Source organism: Pseudophryne corroboree, chromosome 7, assembly GCF_028390025.1.
Source record: "Pseudophryne corroboree isolate aPseCor3 chromosome 7, aPseCor3.hap2, whole genome shotgun sequence".
In the NCBI taxonomy this organism is placed as follows: Eukaryota; Metazoa; Chordata; class Amphibia; order Anura; family Myobatrachidae; genus Pseudophryne; species Pseudophryne corroboree.
In genome coordinates, this window is record NC_086450.1 from 98,536,400 (window position 1) to 98,557,622 (window position 21,223).

The window sequence follows — 21,223 nt, forward strand, 5'->3', positions numbered from 1 at the left end:
AGCTACCGCGGGTAAATCTACCTTTTTGCCTTTTGTTCCCCCACAGCAAAAGAAAACTCCACAGTATCAGATGCAGTTCTTTCGGTCGCGTAAGTCCAGAAGAGGTCGGGGCTCATCTTTCCTCGCCAGAGGTAAGGGTAGAGGAAAGAGAGTGCCTGCTCCGGCTAGTTCCTAGGAGCAGAAGTCCTCCCCGGCTTCTACTAAATCCACCGCATGACGCTGGGGCTCCACTGAGGGAGTCCGCACCGGTGGGGGCACGTCTTCGACTCTTCAGCCAGGTCTGGGTTCTGTCAGACGTGGATCCTTGGGCGATGGATATTGTATCCCACGGCTACAAACTGGAATTCGAAGAGGTGCCCCCTCGCCGATTTTTCAAGTCGGCTTTGCCAGCTTCTTCCCCAGAGAGGGAAGTAGTGTTAGCTGCAATTCAAAAGCTGTATCAACAGCAAGTGATTGTCAAGGTTCCCCTAGTTCAACAGGGGAAAGGGTACTATTCGACCATGTTCGTGGTCCAAGAAGCCGGATGGTTCGGTCAGACCTATTTTAAATCTAAAATCCCTAAACCTGTACTTAAAAAAGTTCAAATTCAAGATGGAATCGCTCCGGGCTGTGATCTCCAGTCTGGAAGGGGGGGATTTTATGGTGTCACGCGACATAAAGGATGCATACCTTCATGTCCCCATAAATCCTCCTCATCAGGCGTACCTGAGATTCGCTGTACGGGACTGTCATTACCAGTTTCAGACGTTGCCCTTTGGGCTTTCCACGGCCCTGAGGATTTTCACCAAGGTGATGGCAGAGATGATAATGCTCCTGCGCAGCAGGGAGTCACAATTATCCCATACTTGGACGATCTCCTGATAAAAGCAAGATCGAGAGATCAACTGCAGAAGAGCGTGTCGCTCTCCCTGAGAGTGCTACAACAACACGGTTGGATTCTCAATCTGCCAAAGTCACAATTGATTCCAACGACTCGACTATCATTCCTAGGCATTATTCTGGACACGGAACAGAAGAGGGGTTTTTCTCCCGGTGGAAAAAAGCCCAGGACCTCCAGAACATGGTCAGAGACTTGCTAAAACCAAAAAGAGTGTCTGTTCATCAATGCACTCGAGTTCTGGGGAAAATGGTGGCAGCCTACGAGGCCATCCCTTTCGGCAGGTTTCATGCAAGGACTTTTCAGTGGGACCTCCTGGACAAGTGGTCAGGGTCCCATCTATTAAATACATCAGAAAATAAGCCTGTCCCCCCGGACCAGGGTGTCTCTCCTGTGGTGGCTGCAAAGTGCTCACCTTCTAGAGGGTCGCAGGTTCGGCATTCAAGACTGGGTTCTGGTGACCACGGACGCGAGCATCCGAGGATGGGGTGCAGTCACACAAGGAAGAAGTTTTCAGGGCCTATGGTCAAGCCAGGAGGCTTGTCTACACATCAACGTACTGGAATTGAGGGCCATATTCAACGGCCTAAGACAAGCGGAGAATCTTCTTCGCGACCTACCGGTTCTGATCCAAACAGACAACGTCACAGCCGTGGCTCATGTAAACCGCCAAGGCGGGACAAGGAGCAGAGAGGCAATGGCGGAAGCCACCAGGATTCTTCGCTGGGCGGAAAATCACGTAAGCGCTCTGTCAGCGGTCTTCATTCCGGGAGTGGACAACTGGGAAACAGACTTCCTCAGCAGACACGATCTCCATCCAGGAGAGTGGGGACTTCATCAAGACGTTTTTACAGAGATAACAAGTCTTTGGGGAATTCCTCACATAGACATGATGGCGTCACGCCTCAACAAGAAGCTTCGGAGGTACTGTGCCAGGTCAAGGGACCCTCAGGCAGTAGCGGTGGACGCCCTGGTGACACCTTGGGTGTTTCAGTCGGTCTATGTGTTCCCCCCTCTTCCTCTCATCTCAAAAATATTGAGAATCATAAGACAAAAAAGAGTGAGAACAATCCTCATTGTTCCAGATTGGCCTCGAAGGGCCTGGTTTTCAGATCTTCAGGAGATGCTCACAGAAGATCCATGGCCTCTTCCTCTCAGGGAGGATCTGTTACAACAGGGGCCCTGCGTGTTCCAAGACTTACCGCGGTTACGTTTGACGGCATGGCGGTTGAACGCTGCATCCTAGCTGGGAAAGGTATTCCGGAGGAGGTCATCCCTACTCTGATAAAAGCTAGGAAGGAGGTGACGGCAAAACATTATCACCGTATCCGGAGGAAATATGTTTCTTGGTGTGAAGCCAAGAATGCTCCTACGGAAGATTTCCATCTGGGCCGTTTTCTCCACTTTCTACAGACAGGAGTGGATATGGGCCTAAAATTGGGCTCCATTAAGGTACAGATTTCGGCCCTATCTATTTTCTTTCAGAAGGAATTGGCTTCTCTCCCAGAAGTCCAGACTTCTGTAAAGGGAGTGCTGCACATCCAGCCTCCTTTTGTGCCCCCTGTGGCACCCTGGGAACTTAACGTGGTGTTACGGTTCCTGAAGTCTCACTGGTTTGAACCTCTTCAAACGGTTCAATTGAAATTTCTCACTTGGAAGGTGTTCATGTTGTTGGCCTTGGCATCTGCAAGGCAGGTGTCTGAATTGGCGGCCTTGTCTCACAAGAGCCCCTATTTGATTTTCCATGTGGATAGGGCTGAGTTGAGGACTCGTCCTCAATTTTTGTCTAAGGTGGTTTCATTGTTTCATATGAACCAACCTATTGTGGTGCCTGTGGCTACGGATGACTTGGAGGACTCCACGTCTCTGGATGTAGTCAGGGCCTTAAAAATCTATGTAGCCAGGACAGCTAGGGTTAGGAAAACAGAAGCACTGTTTGTCCTGTATGCAGCCAACAAAGTTGGCGCTCCTGCTTCGAAGCAAACTATTGCTTGCTGGATCTGTAACACGATTCAGCAGGCTCATTGTACGGCAGGATTGCCGTTACCACATTCGGTAAAGGCCCATTCCACTAGGAAGGTGGGCTCTTGTGCGGCTGCCCGAGGCGTCTCGGCTTTACAGCTTTGCCGAGCAGCTACCTGGTCGGGGTCAAACACGTTTGCAAAGTTCTATAAGTTTGATACCCTGGCTGATGAGGACCTTGAGTTTGCTCAGTCGGTGCTGCAGAGTCGTCCGCACTCTCCCGCCCGGTCTGGAGCTTTGGTATAAACCCCATGGTCCTTACGGAGTCCCCAGCATCCTCTAGGACGTAAGAGAAAATAAGATTTTAAACCTACCGGTAAATCTTTTTCTCCTAGTCCGTAGAGGATGCTGGGCGCCCGTCCCAGTGCGGACAAAATCTGCAAGGCTTGTACAGTTGAGATCAGCCTTTCGCTGATACTGGTTTTTGTTCATACTGTTAACTGGTTGCGTATAGTCCAGGTTATACGGTGTGGATGGTGTGGGATGGGATGAATCTTGCCCTTAGATTAACAAAATCCTTTCCTCATATTGTCCATCTCCTCTGGGCACAGTTTCTCTAACTGAGGTCTGGAGGAGGGGCATAGAGGGAGGAGCCAGTGCACACCCATTCTAAAGTTCTTTATAGTGCCCATGTCTCCTGCGGAGCCCGTCTATACCCCATTGTCCTTACGGAGTCCCCAGCATCCTCTACAGACTAGGAGAAAAAGATTTACCGGTAGGTTTAAAATCTTATTTTATGCTATTCTACATCAAACACTACATAAAGAAAATATACACTTGCAAGATATATCATTTTTAGTTAATTGCTTCATGTCCAATGCTAGAGGTACAATGGCCCTCATTCCGAGTTGTTCGCTCGGAGATTTTCATCGCATCGCAGTGAGAATTCTCTTAGTGCGCATGCGCAATGTTCGCACTGCGCATGCGCCAAGTAACTTTACTAAGAAGAAAGTATTTTTACTCACGGCTTTTTCTTCGCTCCGGCGATCGTAGTATGATTGACAGGAAATGGGTGTTACTGGGCGGAAACACGGCGTTTTATGGGCGTGTGGCTGAAAACGCTACCGTTTCCGGAAAAAACGCAGGAGTGGCTGGAGAAACGGTGGGAGTGCCTGGACGAACGCTGGGTGTGTTTGTGACGTCAGCCAGGACCGAAAAGCACAGAACTGATCGCACAGGCAGAGTAAGTCTGAAGCTACTCTAAAACTGCTAACTCGTTTGTGATCGCAATATTGCGAATACATCGGTCGCACATTTAAGAAGCTAAGATACACTCCCAGTAGGCGGCGGCTTAGCGTGTGTAACTCTGCTACATTCGCCTTGCGAGCGAACAACTCGGAATGAGGGCCAATGAGCACAGAAATACAAATGGATGCTTATCGATCAACCTAGTCATTCTGATTGGCTGATAATATCACTGCTATTAGCATTGACCAATGCCACTTCACTGGGAACGTGTAATCTGGTTTTAGGCTAAAGCCCAAAAGAATGCAAGGAAAGAATTCTAGACCTGATTCAGTGGTGGATGCAGTTGCATTCGCTGTTGCAATTTTTTTCTATTTTACCTACGCAGTACTATGCAAATTATATTTTCTGCCTATCCCTTGTGCAGTAGTGTTCAACAGAAAGTACAAGCCCTGGGATGCCCATTTTCAGCATCCATGGACAGTGCTACTGCTTTGATGGTTCTGTACACCGCTTGCCAGGTGTACTGGGAAGCGGACATGGCTCACGGGAGCGTAGCCTGGTGGCATGCTCCCGTCTTTCTGTATGTCAGTAGGCCCAGCAGAACACTAGGAGGCATAGCTGCTTGGTCAGCCCCTTACCCTGAGAGCCGGGCAGCCGAGCAGACCGCCGAGATTGCTCAACTGCCAAACATGGACACTTTGTCCAGTTCTGAATCTGCCCCTCCATTACAATGTATCAACTGAATACGAAGAACAACTGCACCTGAGTAACATATAGCAGGTGGCGTGTCAAACCTTCCAAACAGGACAAGTAGAGCATTTGCCCATAGCAACCAGATTCTAGCTATCATTTATCTATTACATTCTATAAAAAGATAGTTGGACTGTGGTTGGTTGCTATTGGAAACTTCTCCACTTTTGAAGGTTTGATACAGGTCTTTTAAATGAGCAGTGAGCAGTTTACAGTCCATGGGGGGTATTCAGTTGTTTGAAAAGTCAGTTGGGTGTCTGTTTTTTCCTATCTAATAGACAGGAAAAAGCAGACACCCAACCGAGTTTTCAAACAATTGAATTCCACCCCATATGTCAAATCATTAGATCACTAAAGTGCACTTAATCTGTATTTACTAGAAGTTCTAATGCTGGCCATACACTTGTGCGATGCCCCGCGATGCGACATTGCGGGGCATCACACCGGCAGTTCAGGTGCGATGAAATCGCACCTGAACTGCCAAAGTGATTACCATGCGATCATGCGATAGATCGCATTGTAAACACGTGATGGGCACATCACCGCCGAGTGGGAGCGGCCTCTGGCCGCTCCCGGCGGGTGCCCATCGCACATCGTAGTTCGATATATAGCATGTGTTTTTAAAAACACATGCGATCACACTGCGATTCGATAAATATTAAGTGCAGCACATAATATCTCAAGATGCGAGATTCGACCGGCGTCCCCGCGCATCGCGTCGAAAGGTACCTAAAATGTGCATACAATCCCCCGATTTCTCTCACAGATGTGGTCGAAATCGAAGGCTAGTACCGATAATCTCACAAGTGTATGGGCACCATTAGATTTTAGACTAAGCATCACTAAAGGTTATATACAGATAGAGTATAGCTTATTGCAGTCCACAAAATATGGAGTCACGGAATGTTTTTTTCATTTTATTGAAGTACCTGGTCACATCTAATATAAGCAGAATCTGTCACAAGATTGCACAGATTGTCCATTTAAACCTTAGCAACCATGCTCCATTTGATATAATAAGCTCTGCTCCATCTGCCCCTAACAACTATGCGGCTGGCGCAAGTTTAGCTACTTCTCTTCACTCCATGTGACTCTTAACACTGAAAAAAAAAAAAGAGAAATAGACATTTATGATTTCAGGAAATAGCAAGTTATAGGACTTATATTTTTTTAATGGAGAAATTGAAAAATAAATAAAAAAGGCTTCAATTGTGCTCAGGTGAAACCAATAAATTTGTCCTCTGGCAATTTCAATCTATGCTTCCAGTACTTAAGGTAAAAAAGTCATGCAGATAAACCTTAGTAGGCAGCATTATGGTAATCTTTTCATAAGGCTGAAGTGTTCTTGAAAAATCTTGCAGTGTATTATGCACACACACATTTCATTCTTCACGGAGTAAAGAAAGTCTTGCATTTCCATTTTTTCACTGCACAAATGTATTTATTGGGACCAATCAGAGGAAATCACTCAAGCAGACGCATTATGTACATATTCTGGCTCCGTAAATCCCTCACATAAAGCAAAGGTTTGCATAAAATTTGCTATTGACAGGACAAAATATGGAAACATGGTCATTTAAAGATTACAGTAGATTTGTGGTACTTAGTGACTATATAGTAGAAGATCGGAACGGACAGATTTCTGTTCCGTACTAACAAATGCGGTGTGACATCATGCACCTATTTTTGTGTGAATGTGCCCAATTTTATGCAAACAGAATTTGTGTTCCAAAATGGAGGCTTCTACGGAGTTCGGAAATTTTGCATTCTCCAAGGAAAGGAACTGAGCATATTAAGTGTATTTTATACTAAAGACAGAATGGACGCGGTTTTATGCCTCATTTTAAATCCACCGGCAAATGCAAAATTTCAGACGGCTGGGATCTACTCAGCAGACCCACAAAAGTTGTCTGAGGACAGTTTCCAGAATACGAAGGTGAGTATTTACTAAGTATGAGCAAGATCGAAAAATACTGTAAGCATAATAGTGCAAAGTGAAATGCTCCAACATGTCAATGGCTTCCATTGTGTACATGCTCATAAATGGTTCTAACAAGGAGTGTATTCTGAAATTGCTGCATAATATATTGTTCCATCATATAAGATATATCACATGCAACATATTATTATTCCTAGTTTGCAAAACTGCATACTTTGATTTCAGAATCAATTTTGGAAGAATATACTGTACTTTTCTTATTAAAAATTTATTAAGTAAATAAATATATAGTTGGTACATTTTACACAGGAGACCAGTCACAAACCCGTAAGTGGAGAATAAGCACGGTTAGGAGGCCTGAGTGCCAGGGTGGGGAAACTGCTCCAGACCGCTGGACCTCACACTCAGGTCTCGCCACAGGGCATGTTTTCTAGATCTTTTAATAGGAATAATTAATTTGAAAAAAAAAAAATCTTCTCATCACCAACCACTGCTGGATCTCTCAGAAGTTTGCAGCTGGCATATAATCCTGCTGTTATCAAAAATACCACACATAACTTAACTGTACAGTATATATGGTCTCAAAATGTTTGTTAGCTAGCGTTTGCTCGCAGCTTCGCTCGTGTGAATGTCTGTTATTGCTCGGCGGAACTTTTCTTTACAAAAACAGTAGCGCCATCTATAGTAATACTGTGATGTATATTTTATACTTTACACATCGATCACATCATTAGTTTTTCTTCAGGGATGAAAAAAAAAAAAGATGCTTGGGGGCTACTAACTCGTGAGCAAGCTATGTAAAGCTGCCCATGGGAGAAGCAGCTGGTCCTTAGATCTACACCTGCAGCACTTAGCATTTGCCCCTGCGACTTGTTGATCGTTATAGCAAAGCAGATGCTTACAGGAAACAGCAGGTGCTTGAATTGAAAAGGAAAATTGTTGGGGTATAGGGTGTAGAATGGTATGCCGGCGGCCGGGCTCCCAGCGACCAGCATACCGGGGCGCCGGGAGCCTGACCACCGGCATACCATCAGCGTGGCGAGCACAAATGAGCCCCTTGCGGGCTTGCTGTGCTCGCCGCGCTACGCGCGCCACCCTATTTTATTCTGCCTCCAGGGGGGTCGTGGACCCCCACGATGGAGAAAAAGTGTCGGTATGCCGGCTGTCAGGATTCCGGCGCCGGGATCCCGACAGTCGGCATACTGAAGACCACCCGGGGTATACATGGTATAAACACTATATAGAATCTCTGCCTCAATTAGGTTCTTCTGCAGAGCAGATACTTTAAGTCTGGTTCCATTGCATAACTTGGGCGAGTTCCGCAGAAGCATGATCGAAACACCTATTTATAGGTGTATACACACACACACACACACACACACATATATATATATATATGTAGATCGATAGATAGATAGTCATTCTGACTTGAGAAACCTGCACACTGAACGTGCCGAGTGGCAAGTGTCTGGTTTTTCCTTTATCGCTCCTCTACTTGATGCCACATTGAGATCATACTTACTTCAGTTGCTTTCTACATCAATAAGTGATCTAATAGTGCACTGTTCTCAAAATCGATCCACGGGACCCAAAACAGTTCATGTTGTCCAGGTCTCCTCACAGAATCATAAGTGAAATAATTAGCTTCACCCGTAGATGTTTAAAACTGTGTCAGTGAGTAATGAATACACCCACGTTCCTGCTAGGCGACCCGCAAAACATGAATTGTGTGGGGTCCTGAGGACCGAGTTTAAGAACCACTGCAGTAGTGAAATGTGATCCAAATTCATCCAGTAGTTTTAGCGTGATGCCAGAACGACTAAACAAACAAAAAATTCAGATTTTTTTTTTTTTGCTTCCATAATTCACAAACATTCCCTATGTATATTTCTTAAAAAATCTGACCCTTCCAAACCAACCCCTTACAGTTTTATTATATGTACGAGGATGAAAGGCTCCCTTTAAAATGAATGATGGCAGGGTCCAATAACTAATGATGTACTGTAAGATGCTTTATTGCATATATAGAACCTATAAGATATAAATTATAACCAGTCCAACTGGAAGCAGGCTACACAAGCCTTTGGTGTTGCGGATATTGAAGACATAGAAACGGAAGCATCATGAATAAGTCTATTCTTCCAGCGAGAACTTTCCGTGACATCACAAACACAGGACTCATTTCATGCCGAACACTTGCACTGTTAATATAATGTATTTTATGTACATGACTTTCAGCTTCATCAGCACTCTGACATCCCTTCATCTTCTCGCTGTACACATCATAGCTCTTTGAAGCTTCCTCCTAGGCCAGCTCTACTAATGCTCCCTTTCTAGATAAGATCATCTTGGAGTTTATAATTAGCTTCTCTATTTACTAAAACGGTGGCAGGGAACACACCAACATGTGTACTGGAAGAGAATAGGGCCCGCTGATCTCACAGAAACCTCCTACATTTGGATCACACTAACTGACCTCTGTAAATGATACACATGATGAAACGGAAGACTATTCCTATGCTGTAACATATTGCAAATTGCGCATGTTCTACATCTAGTATATCGGTGTCTTTGGAAAAGTATCTTTTAATGGGCATTTGAAACAAAATTTGTAATTTGTAATTTCAGGTTCAGCTATAGTCATTTTTTTCTAGACTGGTTCCTTTCATCTACTAACTGCGATATTGCCCCACCCCAACACTTCAGCCGAATCTTTCTGATTCCACCACATTTCAGCTTTCATGAATTTTGCAGTTGCCGGGGAAATACATGCAAATCAGAACTAGTTGTACTTTGTATTGCAAATACTTTGCATTGGAGAGCATGCAGTGATGAATGTGTGCTTGTTAGCGCAGCAGATCTCGTGCACATTCGCCCGGCACATGCTCAGGATATGCGTGAGAGAATGCAGAATCCAACGCATTGACTGTATCTACACAAAGTCAGACACACAAAGGAGCCGATTCAGAGTCAGACGGACACATACGGACAGCTTTTGCATATAATGTGTGTGCTGATGCGACTTTATGCATTCTTGTGCATGTCCATCCTATTTGGAGTCATAAAGAACTTGCCAAGGAAAAAGATGGAAATTCCACACAGAAACGGTAGATATTAGATAGTCATACAGCACTTGCTCAGATCTGTCTTTCCATGAAATTGAGTGTGCTGCAACTAAGTGAGTGCACGGTAATGCCCTGACTGTGGAGTGTCATTGGAGTGTTAATCTAATGCTCTGTGCGGTTCCGACTAGTGCGTACAAGGAAGGGAAGCCTGTTCCTGATGTATCTCCTGCACCCAGCAGAGGGCTGGTGTAAGGGCTGTGACTAATGATGGCGGTTGCTGAGGCTGGCGCAAAATTAGTGGATGGCACGGCTTTAGCACTACGGAATTTCGCATTGGCGTATGGTCCGAAACTGCCCGCAACTAAAACCCCTTTGTGTGCGGCTCAGAGTCAGCCCCAGTATGTGACAGTGCAGGGGCGTTCTCGGGTAAGCAAGTTAAGAAAGGTCATGTTCATGCAAATTGTGTCCCATGAGGAGCAGCATATAAGTGAGTGTATGCCTCTTAGGGGACATATTTCTTGCACCTAGAAGAAAGCAGGTGCAAATACGCACCGATGATGAGGACGCATATACTGCCGCAGCTGGTACATCTTAAGGTGTGTACACTTCTGCATCGGCCCCAGTACAGACTGCAGGATCATAGAGATATAAAATTGCCAGCATACCAAACTGCCAACTTCTGTTTGGGATAAACTGCACCAATTCCAATTCTGACTGCTGCTAACAGGTTACCTGCCCAATTCGCATTCTGAAAAATACTATAGATAAAATATAATAGTATGTAGGTGGGATGCAGGGCACCTTGGACTTGGTTTCTGCAGCAGCCAAGATCTTAGTGGGGACCTCACTTTGTTCTCTTTTCTAGGTATGACAGTTAGACAGAGGCATATAGAAATGAGGTGGATGAAAATTCTCCAATTATTTGAGGAAGCTGCTGACACGTGTTATATGCGGAGAAACGCCTTATATAGCCCAAAATCCCGGAGAGGCGCAATATTGAAAGCTGTGAGGATTCAATTTGCCTCCATTGATGGTATGTGACCTTGTCAACTGCCTTTTTACCTTCCACTTGAAAGACTGATAAAAGCTGACATCAATTACAACTGTGGAAAAGGAATTGTTATATATATACTGTATAATATAATATATACTGTATATTGGAGGTCACTACTCTAGATGGCCATTTGCTATTACAGAATCTCCAGATCTGCAATATAGGGAAGACCAGCAGCAGTGATTGTAAAGGACTGCAAAACCCTTAAATCCTAGCCTGTGAGTACAAAGGAGGATACATCCACAGCTTAATATTAAAAGCCTCGCTAAAGTATGGGACTGTGATAAATGCACTAAAAAGTTAACTAAAAACACATGAAATAAACAGGCTGCCTATCTGTATATATGCGGTTGCTACTTAAACAGCAGATGGGAGTCTGGTTCAGCTACATAAATATAATTTCTACTTTTGTGGGACATTATGGGGTATATTCAATTGCAGTCGAAAACTTCCGTCTGTAGAAAAGACGGCAGTTTTCGACTTTTTGAGATCGAATCCCGATTCAACCTATTCAGAGCTTTTCGACAAGTCGAGGCATTCGACTTGTCGATAATGCACGTAGATCGGCGGAATAGCTGCCGATCCACGTGTTGATGTCCAAAACGGGGTCAAATCCGACAGGTTTTGGCCCCCTTTTCGACTATCTCAATCCGACATCAAAATGATGTCGGAATGAGATGGACCCGGAGGAGGCGAGGGAGACGGGGGGGACCGGCGGCGAGCATACAGGAGATCAGCGCTACGATCAGTGCTGCAGCTGGATGTCACTCACCCGCCCGACCTCACGCCAGCTTCCACCCGGCTCCAGCACGCTGCTGGAGCCGGGTGGAAGCTGCCGTGAGGTCGGGCGGGTGAGTGACATCCTGCTGCAGCACTGATCGTAGCGCTGATCTCCTCTGGCTGACGCCGACTGTCCCCCCGCTGCTCGCCCCCCCTGTCCTCCTCTGGGTCCCATCTAAAATTCAACTTGAAAAAGTCGAATTTTAGATGGGATTGAATAGGGGTTGTCGGATCCAGTCCGACAAATACATGTCGGAATGGACACGACTTTAATTGAATATACCTATATGTCAAGTTTCTTATATAATTTTTATTTATTTATTTTTTATTAAAACATTTTTTTTTTTGTTGGAGCTTGATTTTAAATAAATACGTGCAACAATTGATTATGGGCCTGATTCAGAGTTGTACGATATTGTTCAGCCGCAAGGAAGCGGCTGTGCAATACCATACAGCTAATACGGTAATGCAGCAGGAGACATCTGGTGTAAATAGATGCCTGCTTCCGTGATCCACTGTTGCATCTCAAGATGCACCATCGGATCACTCTTTGTGACCATCGGTCATCTGAGTAACCTTCGGGTTACTCAGATTTCTGTCTCAGATCCGCAGCTGAGGTCAGTAAATCTGTGTCACCAGACACAGACACTGACCTCAACACTCCTACAAAACGGAGGCGACACACCTGAGGAACGAATCCGGTTTCTGCCCCCAAACGCCCTCAGCCTTTCAATCAGGCTGGGGCTTAGGCAGCACTGCATGTAAGGACGCAGGACTTGTTCTAAACATGAACTGTGCGGGTTAGCGTACAAATCTGAATCAGGCCCTATATGTAATAAAAGTACTTTCAAATTTGATTAAGCAGCGCTTCTTTCTGGTGGATTTTTCCATGCAGAGGCATGTTTAGTTTGCTAATGAGGTTCACAATTATCTCAAATGAGAAACTGCAGCTTATTTAATTTTGGAAAGTTTCCATTATTACCAGTTTGACCAGAGCCTTAATTTTTGGTTCTGTTGAGTTGTAGCAAAGAGCAGGAAAGATGAGCATGGTTTTCATCCCACGCCGAAGGTAAGAGATGCATGGTATACATGAGACAGAGGGCCTGAACCAGAGGTTGGCGCAGACACTGCTGGCAGTGGCACGTCTGTGAGTTTATGCACATGCAGCTACAAAGTCTTTCCTTGGTGTACATCTGTGCATGTAAATGTGCAAGGATGAAAATGGTCACTTTAGGCGCCCTTACACATGTTGTTACACTGCCTGGTGCATCTTTAGCCACCACCAGACTGAGTAGGGCTTCCAGAATGAAAGATTGAGCACCCCAGTATGCAAACAGTTCAGTGACTACATCCACCACACCCCGTGTGTCTGTTTAGCCACCGCCCAGTCATGGCCCAGGAATGCCTAATATTTTTCCAAGACATCTCTGCACACAGTTATGTGCATCTCAATCACAACAGTGCCTTTGTGCATGGTTCCGGTATGAATGGTCAACAATATTAAGGTCGACACTCATTAGGTCGGCCACTAATGGTCGACATGGCCAAATGGTCAACACGTGAAAATGGTTGACACATGAAAATGGTCGACACATGAAAAGGTCGACATGGATTTTTGGAATGTTTTTGGTGTAATTTTTTCCGTAACATGACCAGGAACTCCAATTAGTGTACCGCGTCCCCATGCATGCGGGCAAGGTGCCTCGCTCGGCACAGGTTACCATTCTCAATCGCAGACCACGTAGACAATATTTTTAAAAAGCCATGTCGACTTTTTCATGTGTCGACCTTTCATGTGTCAACAATTTTCATGTGTCGACCATTTGTCCATGTCAACCATTAGTGGTCGACCTAATGAGTGTCGACCTTAACACATCTGAACGGATACCTTTGTGCATATACTCTGTGGAGCACATGAGCCATTACAGCTTTCAGTGCATGCTCATTAGCAAGTCAGGGACGTTCGGTAAGGTAAATGTTTGAGGAGGCACCGGCTAGTACCAGAGCCAGATTTACACACAATATATGAGCCCAAGGGTTCATGTGTGCATTAGACAAAGTTGCAGCAGTATATACTGCTGGAAATTTGGTGAGTTTGAGCAGAGATGTGTAGAAAAGATAGGCGCCATAGAATTTTTACCCCTGAGTTTTGACTAAAAAAATTATTAGAATTTCTCATACGTCCTAGAGGATGCTGGGGACGACATCAAGACCATGGGGTATAGACGGGATCCGCAGGAGACATGGGCACTATAAAGCCTTTTCATTGGGTGTGAACTGGCTCCTCCCTCTATGCCCCTCCTCCAGACCTCAGTTTTAGAAATGTGCCCAGGTCGACTGGATGCACTCTGAGGGGCTCTACTGAGTTTCTCTGAAAAGACTTATGTTAGGTTTTTTTATTTTCAGGGAGATCTGCTGGCATCAGACTCCCTGCTTCGTGGGACTGAGGGGGCAGATGCAGAACCAACTTCCTCAGAGTTTCATGGCTCTGCTTCTGGCTGACAGGACACCATTAGCTCCTGAAGGGAACTGAACGCTAGCCGTGTCCAGATGCTCACTCCCACAGCACGCCGTCACCCCCCTCACAGAGCCAGAAGTCAGGTGAGCATAAGAAGAATGATCTTCTATCAAGTAAGTGAAGGCTGAGGTGCGGCGCGACTGGTGGGAGGGCAGCGCGCCATTGCTGCCCACACACACAGGCACTACAGGGTGCAGGGCGTGGGGGGGGGGGGGGGCGGGCAGCAGAAAAATACCTGAAACTGGCTAAAAGGGGGCATAAGTTTCCACTGGTGCAGCCCTAACCCAGCCAGTATAAATATTACAGTGTTTGTATGAGTGTAAGGACGCGCCATTGCGGGGGCGGAGCTTCTTCCTCAGGCAGCCAGCACACTACTCAGTGCCATTTTCTCTCTCTCCTCAGGCTGCAGAGAACACGCTGGTCTTCTCTTCCACTTCTGACAAGTACAAGGTGCTATTAAGGGGGGGCACAAAGCGATTGTGGTGCATTTGATATATTACTGTCTAAAAAGCGCTGTTAGGCTGTGGACATACTGTGTTCACAGGAAATACTGGTGCTAGGATTGTGAACTGGCTGCTCCTATCCTGTGTCCCTCTGACAGATTTTACTGTGGGTCTGTCCCCAAAATAAGTCCCAGTGTGTCTGTTGGTGTGCTGTACACGTGTGAGGCATGTCTGAGGCAGGGAGTTCCTCCCCAGAGGAAGCTATTTTAGGGACACAGAGTTGTAATGTGGTAGCGCTACCGGCACACCAAGAGCCTGCATGGGTGAAAGAGATACGTGACAGTATGTATCTGATTAACCGTAGATTAGATAAGCATGAAGAACTTATTCTGATGAAACCGACTGCCCTTAAGTCGGAGAAACGCGTTAATTAGGGCTGGAGCAACACCATCTACATTTCTGACCGCCTCTACATACCTGCTTTCAGGCATTTAGCCGATCATCTTTGCTACCGTGGAGCCGCGTCTGTCTTCCCCACCCCGGGACCTGCCAACGTCCGCACACTGCCTTCTTTGGGACCTGCCTTCGTCTCTACACATCAGCTCCCGCACTGCATGGTCTTCCTTGTGCCATAGGACACGGCTGCAGCATATCATCATACTTGCGGTGAGCGTCCAGCGGTCTGGACGGATGTATATGTGTGGGGGTTTAAAAGTGAAGCATTACGCAGGCTAGGAGAATCTAAAGCTCATCTCCGTGTAGGCGGCTTTCAAAACAACCTCATCAATATGCTTTTTCCAACATAGTATATACAGAGGCATTTACAAATCATTGTGGATTGACTTCATCATATGGAGTTGGAAGCAGGCTATTGTATTCACTAATACTCCGCATCTTGTCCTTAAGCAATTATTGGACATTTCCTTCTCATGGGACAATAATGGTTTATAATAGATATCAGTGATGGTCAGCTGATTATTTGCTCCACATTTAGCATTTATGTTGCTCATCTGAATATATATATTATATACTTTTTAAGATTTAAAATAAATTGTATCTGCTTATTCAGTATTTTGCGCTCTCTTATATGGTTATATAAGTATAATTATATCTATAAAATAAGTCTGACTCTAAGGCTGCATGCTGGAGAAAATCTGTGGAAGATGTGATTTTTCAGTATGCTGTTATTCCTTATGCGGGCGGCCCCTCTGGGTCACATAAGAGAGCATTTTCAAATGTAGTAAACACTGATACCAACACGGATTCTGACTCTTGTGTCGACGATAGTGAATCCAGAGAGATAGATCATAAATTGGCAAAAAATATACAATATATGATTGTGGCTATAAGGGACGTGTTGGAGGTTACAGAAACCACTCCTGTACCTCAGGAGAAGGCGTATTTATGTAAGGAAAAGAAGTCCAAAGTGACGTTCACTCCTTCACACGAACTAAATGCTCTGTTTAAAGGGATGTGGGTGAATCCTGATAAAAGAATTCACATAGTTTACCCTTTCCCGGCTGAGGACAGGAAAATGTGGGAGTCACCCCCTGTGTTAGACAGTGCACTTTCCAGGTTGACAAAGAAGGTAATTCTCCCTGCTCCTGGCACGGCTTCTCTTAAAGAGCCGGCAGACAGCAAGATGGAAACGACATTGAAATCCATTTATGTTACCAATGGTACACTGATCAGGCCCACTATTGCCTGCGCATGGGTGAGTGACGCTATTGAAAAATGGTCAGAAAGAGTGTCATCAGAAATTGACACGATTGATAAAGATGAGATACTCCTTAAGTTAGGGAATATCAAGGACGCTGCCGCCTACATGCTGGAAGCAATGAAGGATATTGGACTCGAGTTCACAGGCCGCTACCATGGCAGTATCGGCTAGGCGGGCGTTGTGGATTCGCAAGTGGAACGCGGATGCAGATTCCAAAAGAAACATGGAGGCTCTCCCATATAAAGGTGAGGCCTTATTTAGCGATGGCCTGGATGCGTTAGTCTTGGCGGCTACCTCAGGTTAGTCGATATTTTTGCCCTCTGCGCCTGCACCGGCAAAAAAAGACCCATCACCCGCAAATGCAGTCCTTTCGGCCCAATAAATACAAAAAGACGAGAGGTTCCCCCTTCTTTGCAGGTAGGGGAAGGGGAAAGAAGCCCACAGCGGCTCCAGGTTCCCAAGAGCAGAAGTCTACCCCTACTTCTGCCAAATCCCCAGCATGACGCTGGAGCTCCCTTGCGGGAGGCCGCTCGGGTGGGGGCACATCTCAGACTCTTCAGCCAGGATTGGATTCTGTCTGGCATGGATCCCTGGGTGTTGCAAATAGTATCACAGGGGTACAAGCTGGAGTTTCAAGACGTTCCCCCATGCCGATTTTCAAATCGACCTTGCCAGTTTCTCCGTCAGAAAGAGAAGCAGTAACAGCGGCAATCCAAAAATTATGTCAAGACCAGGTCACAGTCCTGGTACCATTGTCACAACAAGTGAGAGGTTTTCATTCAAGCCTCTTTGTGGTTCCGAAGCCGGACGGCTCGGTCAAACCGATCCTAAATCTAAAGGATCTGAATTGTTACCTAAAAAGGTTTAAGTTCAAGATGGAATCACTTCGGGCAGTGATTGCCAGTCTGGAGGAGGGGGACTACTTGGTGTCGGTGGACATAAAGGATGCTTACCTGCATGTTCCCATTTATCCTCCTCACCAGGCTTATCTGAGATTCGCAGTTCAGGATTGACATTACCAATTCCAGACGTTATCTTTCGGTCTCTCCATGGCGCCGAGGGTATTCACCAAGGTGATGGCGGAGATGATGGTTCTCCTTCGTCAGAGAGGAGTCAATATAATTCCTTATCTGGACGACCTCCTGATAAAGGCGAGATCCAGGGAGCAGTTGTTACAAAACATATAATACTCCAACAACACGGATGGATCATAAATTACCCAAAGTCACAGTTGGAACCGACGACAAGGTTGTCTTTCCTCGGGATGATTCTGGACACAGAAGTTCAGAGAGTATTTCTTCTGCTGGAAAAGGCTCTGGAAATCCAGAAAATGGTAAAACAGATATTGAAACCATCAAGTGTGTCGATCCATCAGTGCATTCGGTTGTTTGGGAAGATGGTGGCGGCCTACTGTCACGAACCGGTCTCTTACCTTTGCGGGTTCTGGGGTTCATCCGTTGCCAGTGCGGTTGCTCGCGGTGCTGTGCGCCCGTGTGGGGACGCGGCGTGATCGGTGGCACAGGTAATGCAGAATCTGGGAACTGTGAGTGCGGGGACCAAATGGCCTAAGGCACTGCGGTGTGTCTGCTGTATAGGAGGTGGCCATGTTGGAGACCAAATAGGTAATACAGAGCACTTGTGAAAACACCTGTGGGCAGGTGTAAGCCAATCCCGTGCTTGTGCTGCCTTTAAGTAGGCTGGGATTATGTTACTCTGGGCCAGTGCTTTGTTGTATCAACGCTGTGCTCTAGCTCTGAGCTCTCTCCGTGCATTCCTGTGTGATTCCCGTGGTCCAGATATCGCCTCCGTTCCCAGAGGTCCGTCTGCAGTCTTCACTGCTGAAAGATCCACCGGCTCTCCGCTGTGCTGTCAGTTAATTGCTCACCTACTGGAAACAGTTGAATTCCCAGAGTCTTGCATGAGGTTACCTTGTCGGCCTACCATTCAAAGTTTGGAGGATTCCATTTCCCTCAGCTGTTCGTTTGTTCAACTCTGCATTTAACCCATTCATCACCTTGTCATCTACTACAGTTTCACAGTGATCTACGGAACCCGCAAGTAACCCAATTCAGTACTTTATATTTGCTATGTTGTCATACCAAGGATAATTCTTCACAGTCTCTCAGTTAACTCTCAAAACTCCATTGCAAATCCTTACAGTTATTTCTTCATGTCTGCATTATCCAGTTAATCACATTCTGCAGTTCAGCATCAAAGCTTGTTTATATTTGGACAATTCAACATTTATTCATCAGCTTGTTTTATATACAGTACCATGAACATTTCTTTTATTTGTCTTTGAGATTTATCCTGCATATTATTTCTGCCATTCCTGCAATACTTCAGTATGATATGATGATTAACAACTTGTCATTTAACTCTTTACTGGAATTGTTAATTTCAATAAATATATGGAATGGAACTTTCTTCGTCCTCCCTGCTTTCTTCATACCCCAGCACCTACACCTGTGGTTGGTCCCGGGTTAACGGATTCACAAAAACACCCGGACCTGACAGTAAGCACTGGCCACATGGATCCGTCAAGTGACCAATTCGCAGGAGGCGGTGCTATGTCAGATATCCTTTCCCGTCTGGAAAACCAGGAGTCTATACAGACACAAATAGTGCAGTTTATGCAAACTATGGCAGACCGTTTAGAGACTCTTCATACGGCTATTAAAACGTCTCAAGTCCAGATTCCAACTCCGGTTGTCCCAGTAACCACTACAGCTTCTCCTGTGACGCTGCCTACGTCCCGCTTGCAGTTACCCTCTCCGAGTAAGTTTGACGGAACTCCAAAACTTTGCAGAGGATTCCTGAATCAATGCGAGATCCAGTTCGAACTGTTGTCCGCCAGTTTCCCATCAGCTCGTTCTAAGGTTGCATATATTATTGCCCTCCTCTCCGGTCAGGCTCTGGAGTGGGCATCACCATTATGGGAAAGAGGTGATCCTATCCTCTCTAATTACAAGGAGTTCGTATCATCCTTCCGGAGAATCTTTGACGAACCAGGCAGGACCACCTCAGCATCTTTGGAGATTCTCCGTCTACGTCAAAGTTTACGTCCTGTCAGTCAATATATTATTCAGTTTCGCACGTTGTCTTCAGAGTTAAACTGGAATGAGGAGGCCCTGATCGCCGCGTTTTGGAATGGACTTTCAGAGAGAATCAAGGATGATTTAACTATCCGGGATGTGCCAACTAAACTGGATGAATTGATTTCTCTCTGTAACAAACTTGACCTACGTTACAGGGAGCGAAGTTTAGAGAAATCCAGGGCAGAACGATCCAGTCCACGTTATCATCCTTGGCTCGACAAGATTCTTCATCACAGTCTCCGGTAATGACAGAAGAACCTATGCAGATTGGGCGCTCTCGCCTCACAGAGGAGGAACGACTTCGTCGTCGACAGGGTAACCTCTGCATGTACTGTGGGTCCTCCGAACATTTAGTTAAATTCTGCAAACTCCGACCGGGAAACTCTCGCCTCCTAGCTTATTCAAGAGAGGTTAAGCTAGGAGTTACTTTAGAATCACGTTCTGGGAAAGAGCCAACCTTGTCCATTAAATTAGAAGTTCCAAGTTCTACAGTGAAAGTTTCAGCTCTCCTAGATTCTGGGGCAGCCGAGAACTTCATCTCCTCAGCCTTTGTCATACGGTCTAAAGTTCAAACCATGCCTCTGGAAGCAGCAGTTGCTGTTACAGCAGTGGATGGAAGTTGAATTCCAGATGGTATAATTACTCATCGAACCGTATGTCTCAAGATGAAAGTTGGTGTGCTCCATTCCAAATACCTCTCCTTCTACGTGATTCCCAAAGCCTCTCAAGATGTGATACTTGGTTTACCTTGGCTGCAGAAACATAATCCTCAACTTAATTGGCAAACCATGGAAGTCCTTTCGTGGGGTAAATCTTGTACCAAGGACTGTGTAGCTTCAATTGTACCTCTCCGGTCAATTAGCCTTCTCGATCTACCTCCGGTGTATCAATCCTTTGCGGATGTTTCCAGTAAACAAGCAGCAGACTCTCTACCTCCTCATCGCGAATGGGACTGCCCAGTCGTCCTGGTTCCGGGCAAAACCCCTGCTAGGGGACAAATTTATCCGCTATCCATCCCAGAGACGCAAGCTATCCGAGATTGGTCCACTCCTACAACTCTCAAGGGGATTCAGCGATTTCTTGGCTTTGCTAATTTCTATAGGAGAGTCATTAAGAATTATTCTACGTTAGCTGCTCCCATCACAGCCCTAACTCGCAAGGGAGCAAATCCTACGAACTGGTCTTCTGAAGCAATCAAAGCCTTCTCTGATTTAAAGCAAGCCTTTGTGTCAGCCCCCATTCTTCGACAGCCTGATTTGAATCGTCCCTTTCTACTAGAGGTGGATGCATCTACTGAAGCAGTAGGAGCTGTGTTATCCCAAGTCTTTGAAGATAAAAAAGTCCATCCCTGCGGATATTTCTCCCGTAAGTTCCTCCCGGCCGAGCGTAATTATGCAATCGGTGAGCAAGAATTACTTGCCATCAAGTTGGCATTTGAGGAGTGGAGATACCTTCTAGAAGGAGCACAACATCGCATTACAGTATATACTGATCATAAGAATCTTCTATATCTGCAGTCAGCTCAGTGTTTGAATCCACGAATCAAGCCATTGTGAATCCTACGTCCTTTTTAATGACTCTAACCTCTCCAGTTCCTCCGCCTGGTAAGACCTTTGTCGCCACAAATCTTCAAAAACGGCTGCTTACCTGGGCTCACTCCTCTTCCTTCATGGGTCATCCTGGGGTTCTAAAGACTCTCAAGTTTATTCAACAGTCTTATTGGTGGCCACGTCTCAAAGCCGATGTCCAAGAGTTTATTGCAGCATGTC

At 45.8% G+C, this 21,223-nt stretch overlaps 1 protein-coding gene across 7 annotated transcripts in view; it reads right to left on the reverse strand.

Annotated features, from left to right (window-relative positions):
- METAP1D (methionyl aminopeptidase type 1D, mitochondrial) overlaps positions 1-21,223 on the reverse strand; it is a 451,273-nt gene that overhangs the window by 265,046 nt on the left and 165,004 nt on the right. The window contains exon 1 of one of the 7 annotated variants that reach the window (XM_063933466.1): positions 5,767-5,884. The exons of the other annotated variants lie outside the window; for them this stretch is intronic. The gene's annotated coding sequence lies outside the window, so the exon portion shown is untranslated. Of the gene's footprint in view, positions 1-5,766; positions 5,885-21,223 lie in introns of those variants that run through there. 7 annotated transcript variants of the gene reach the window in all.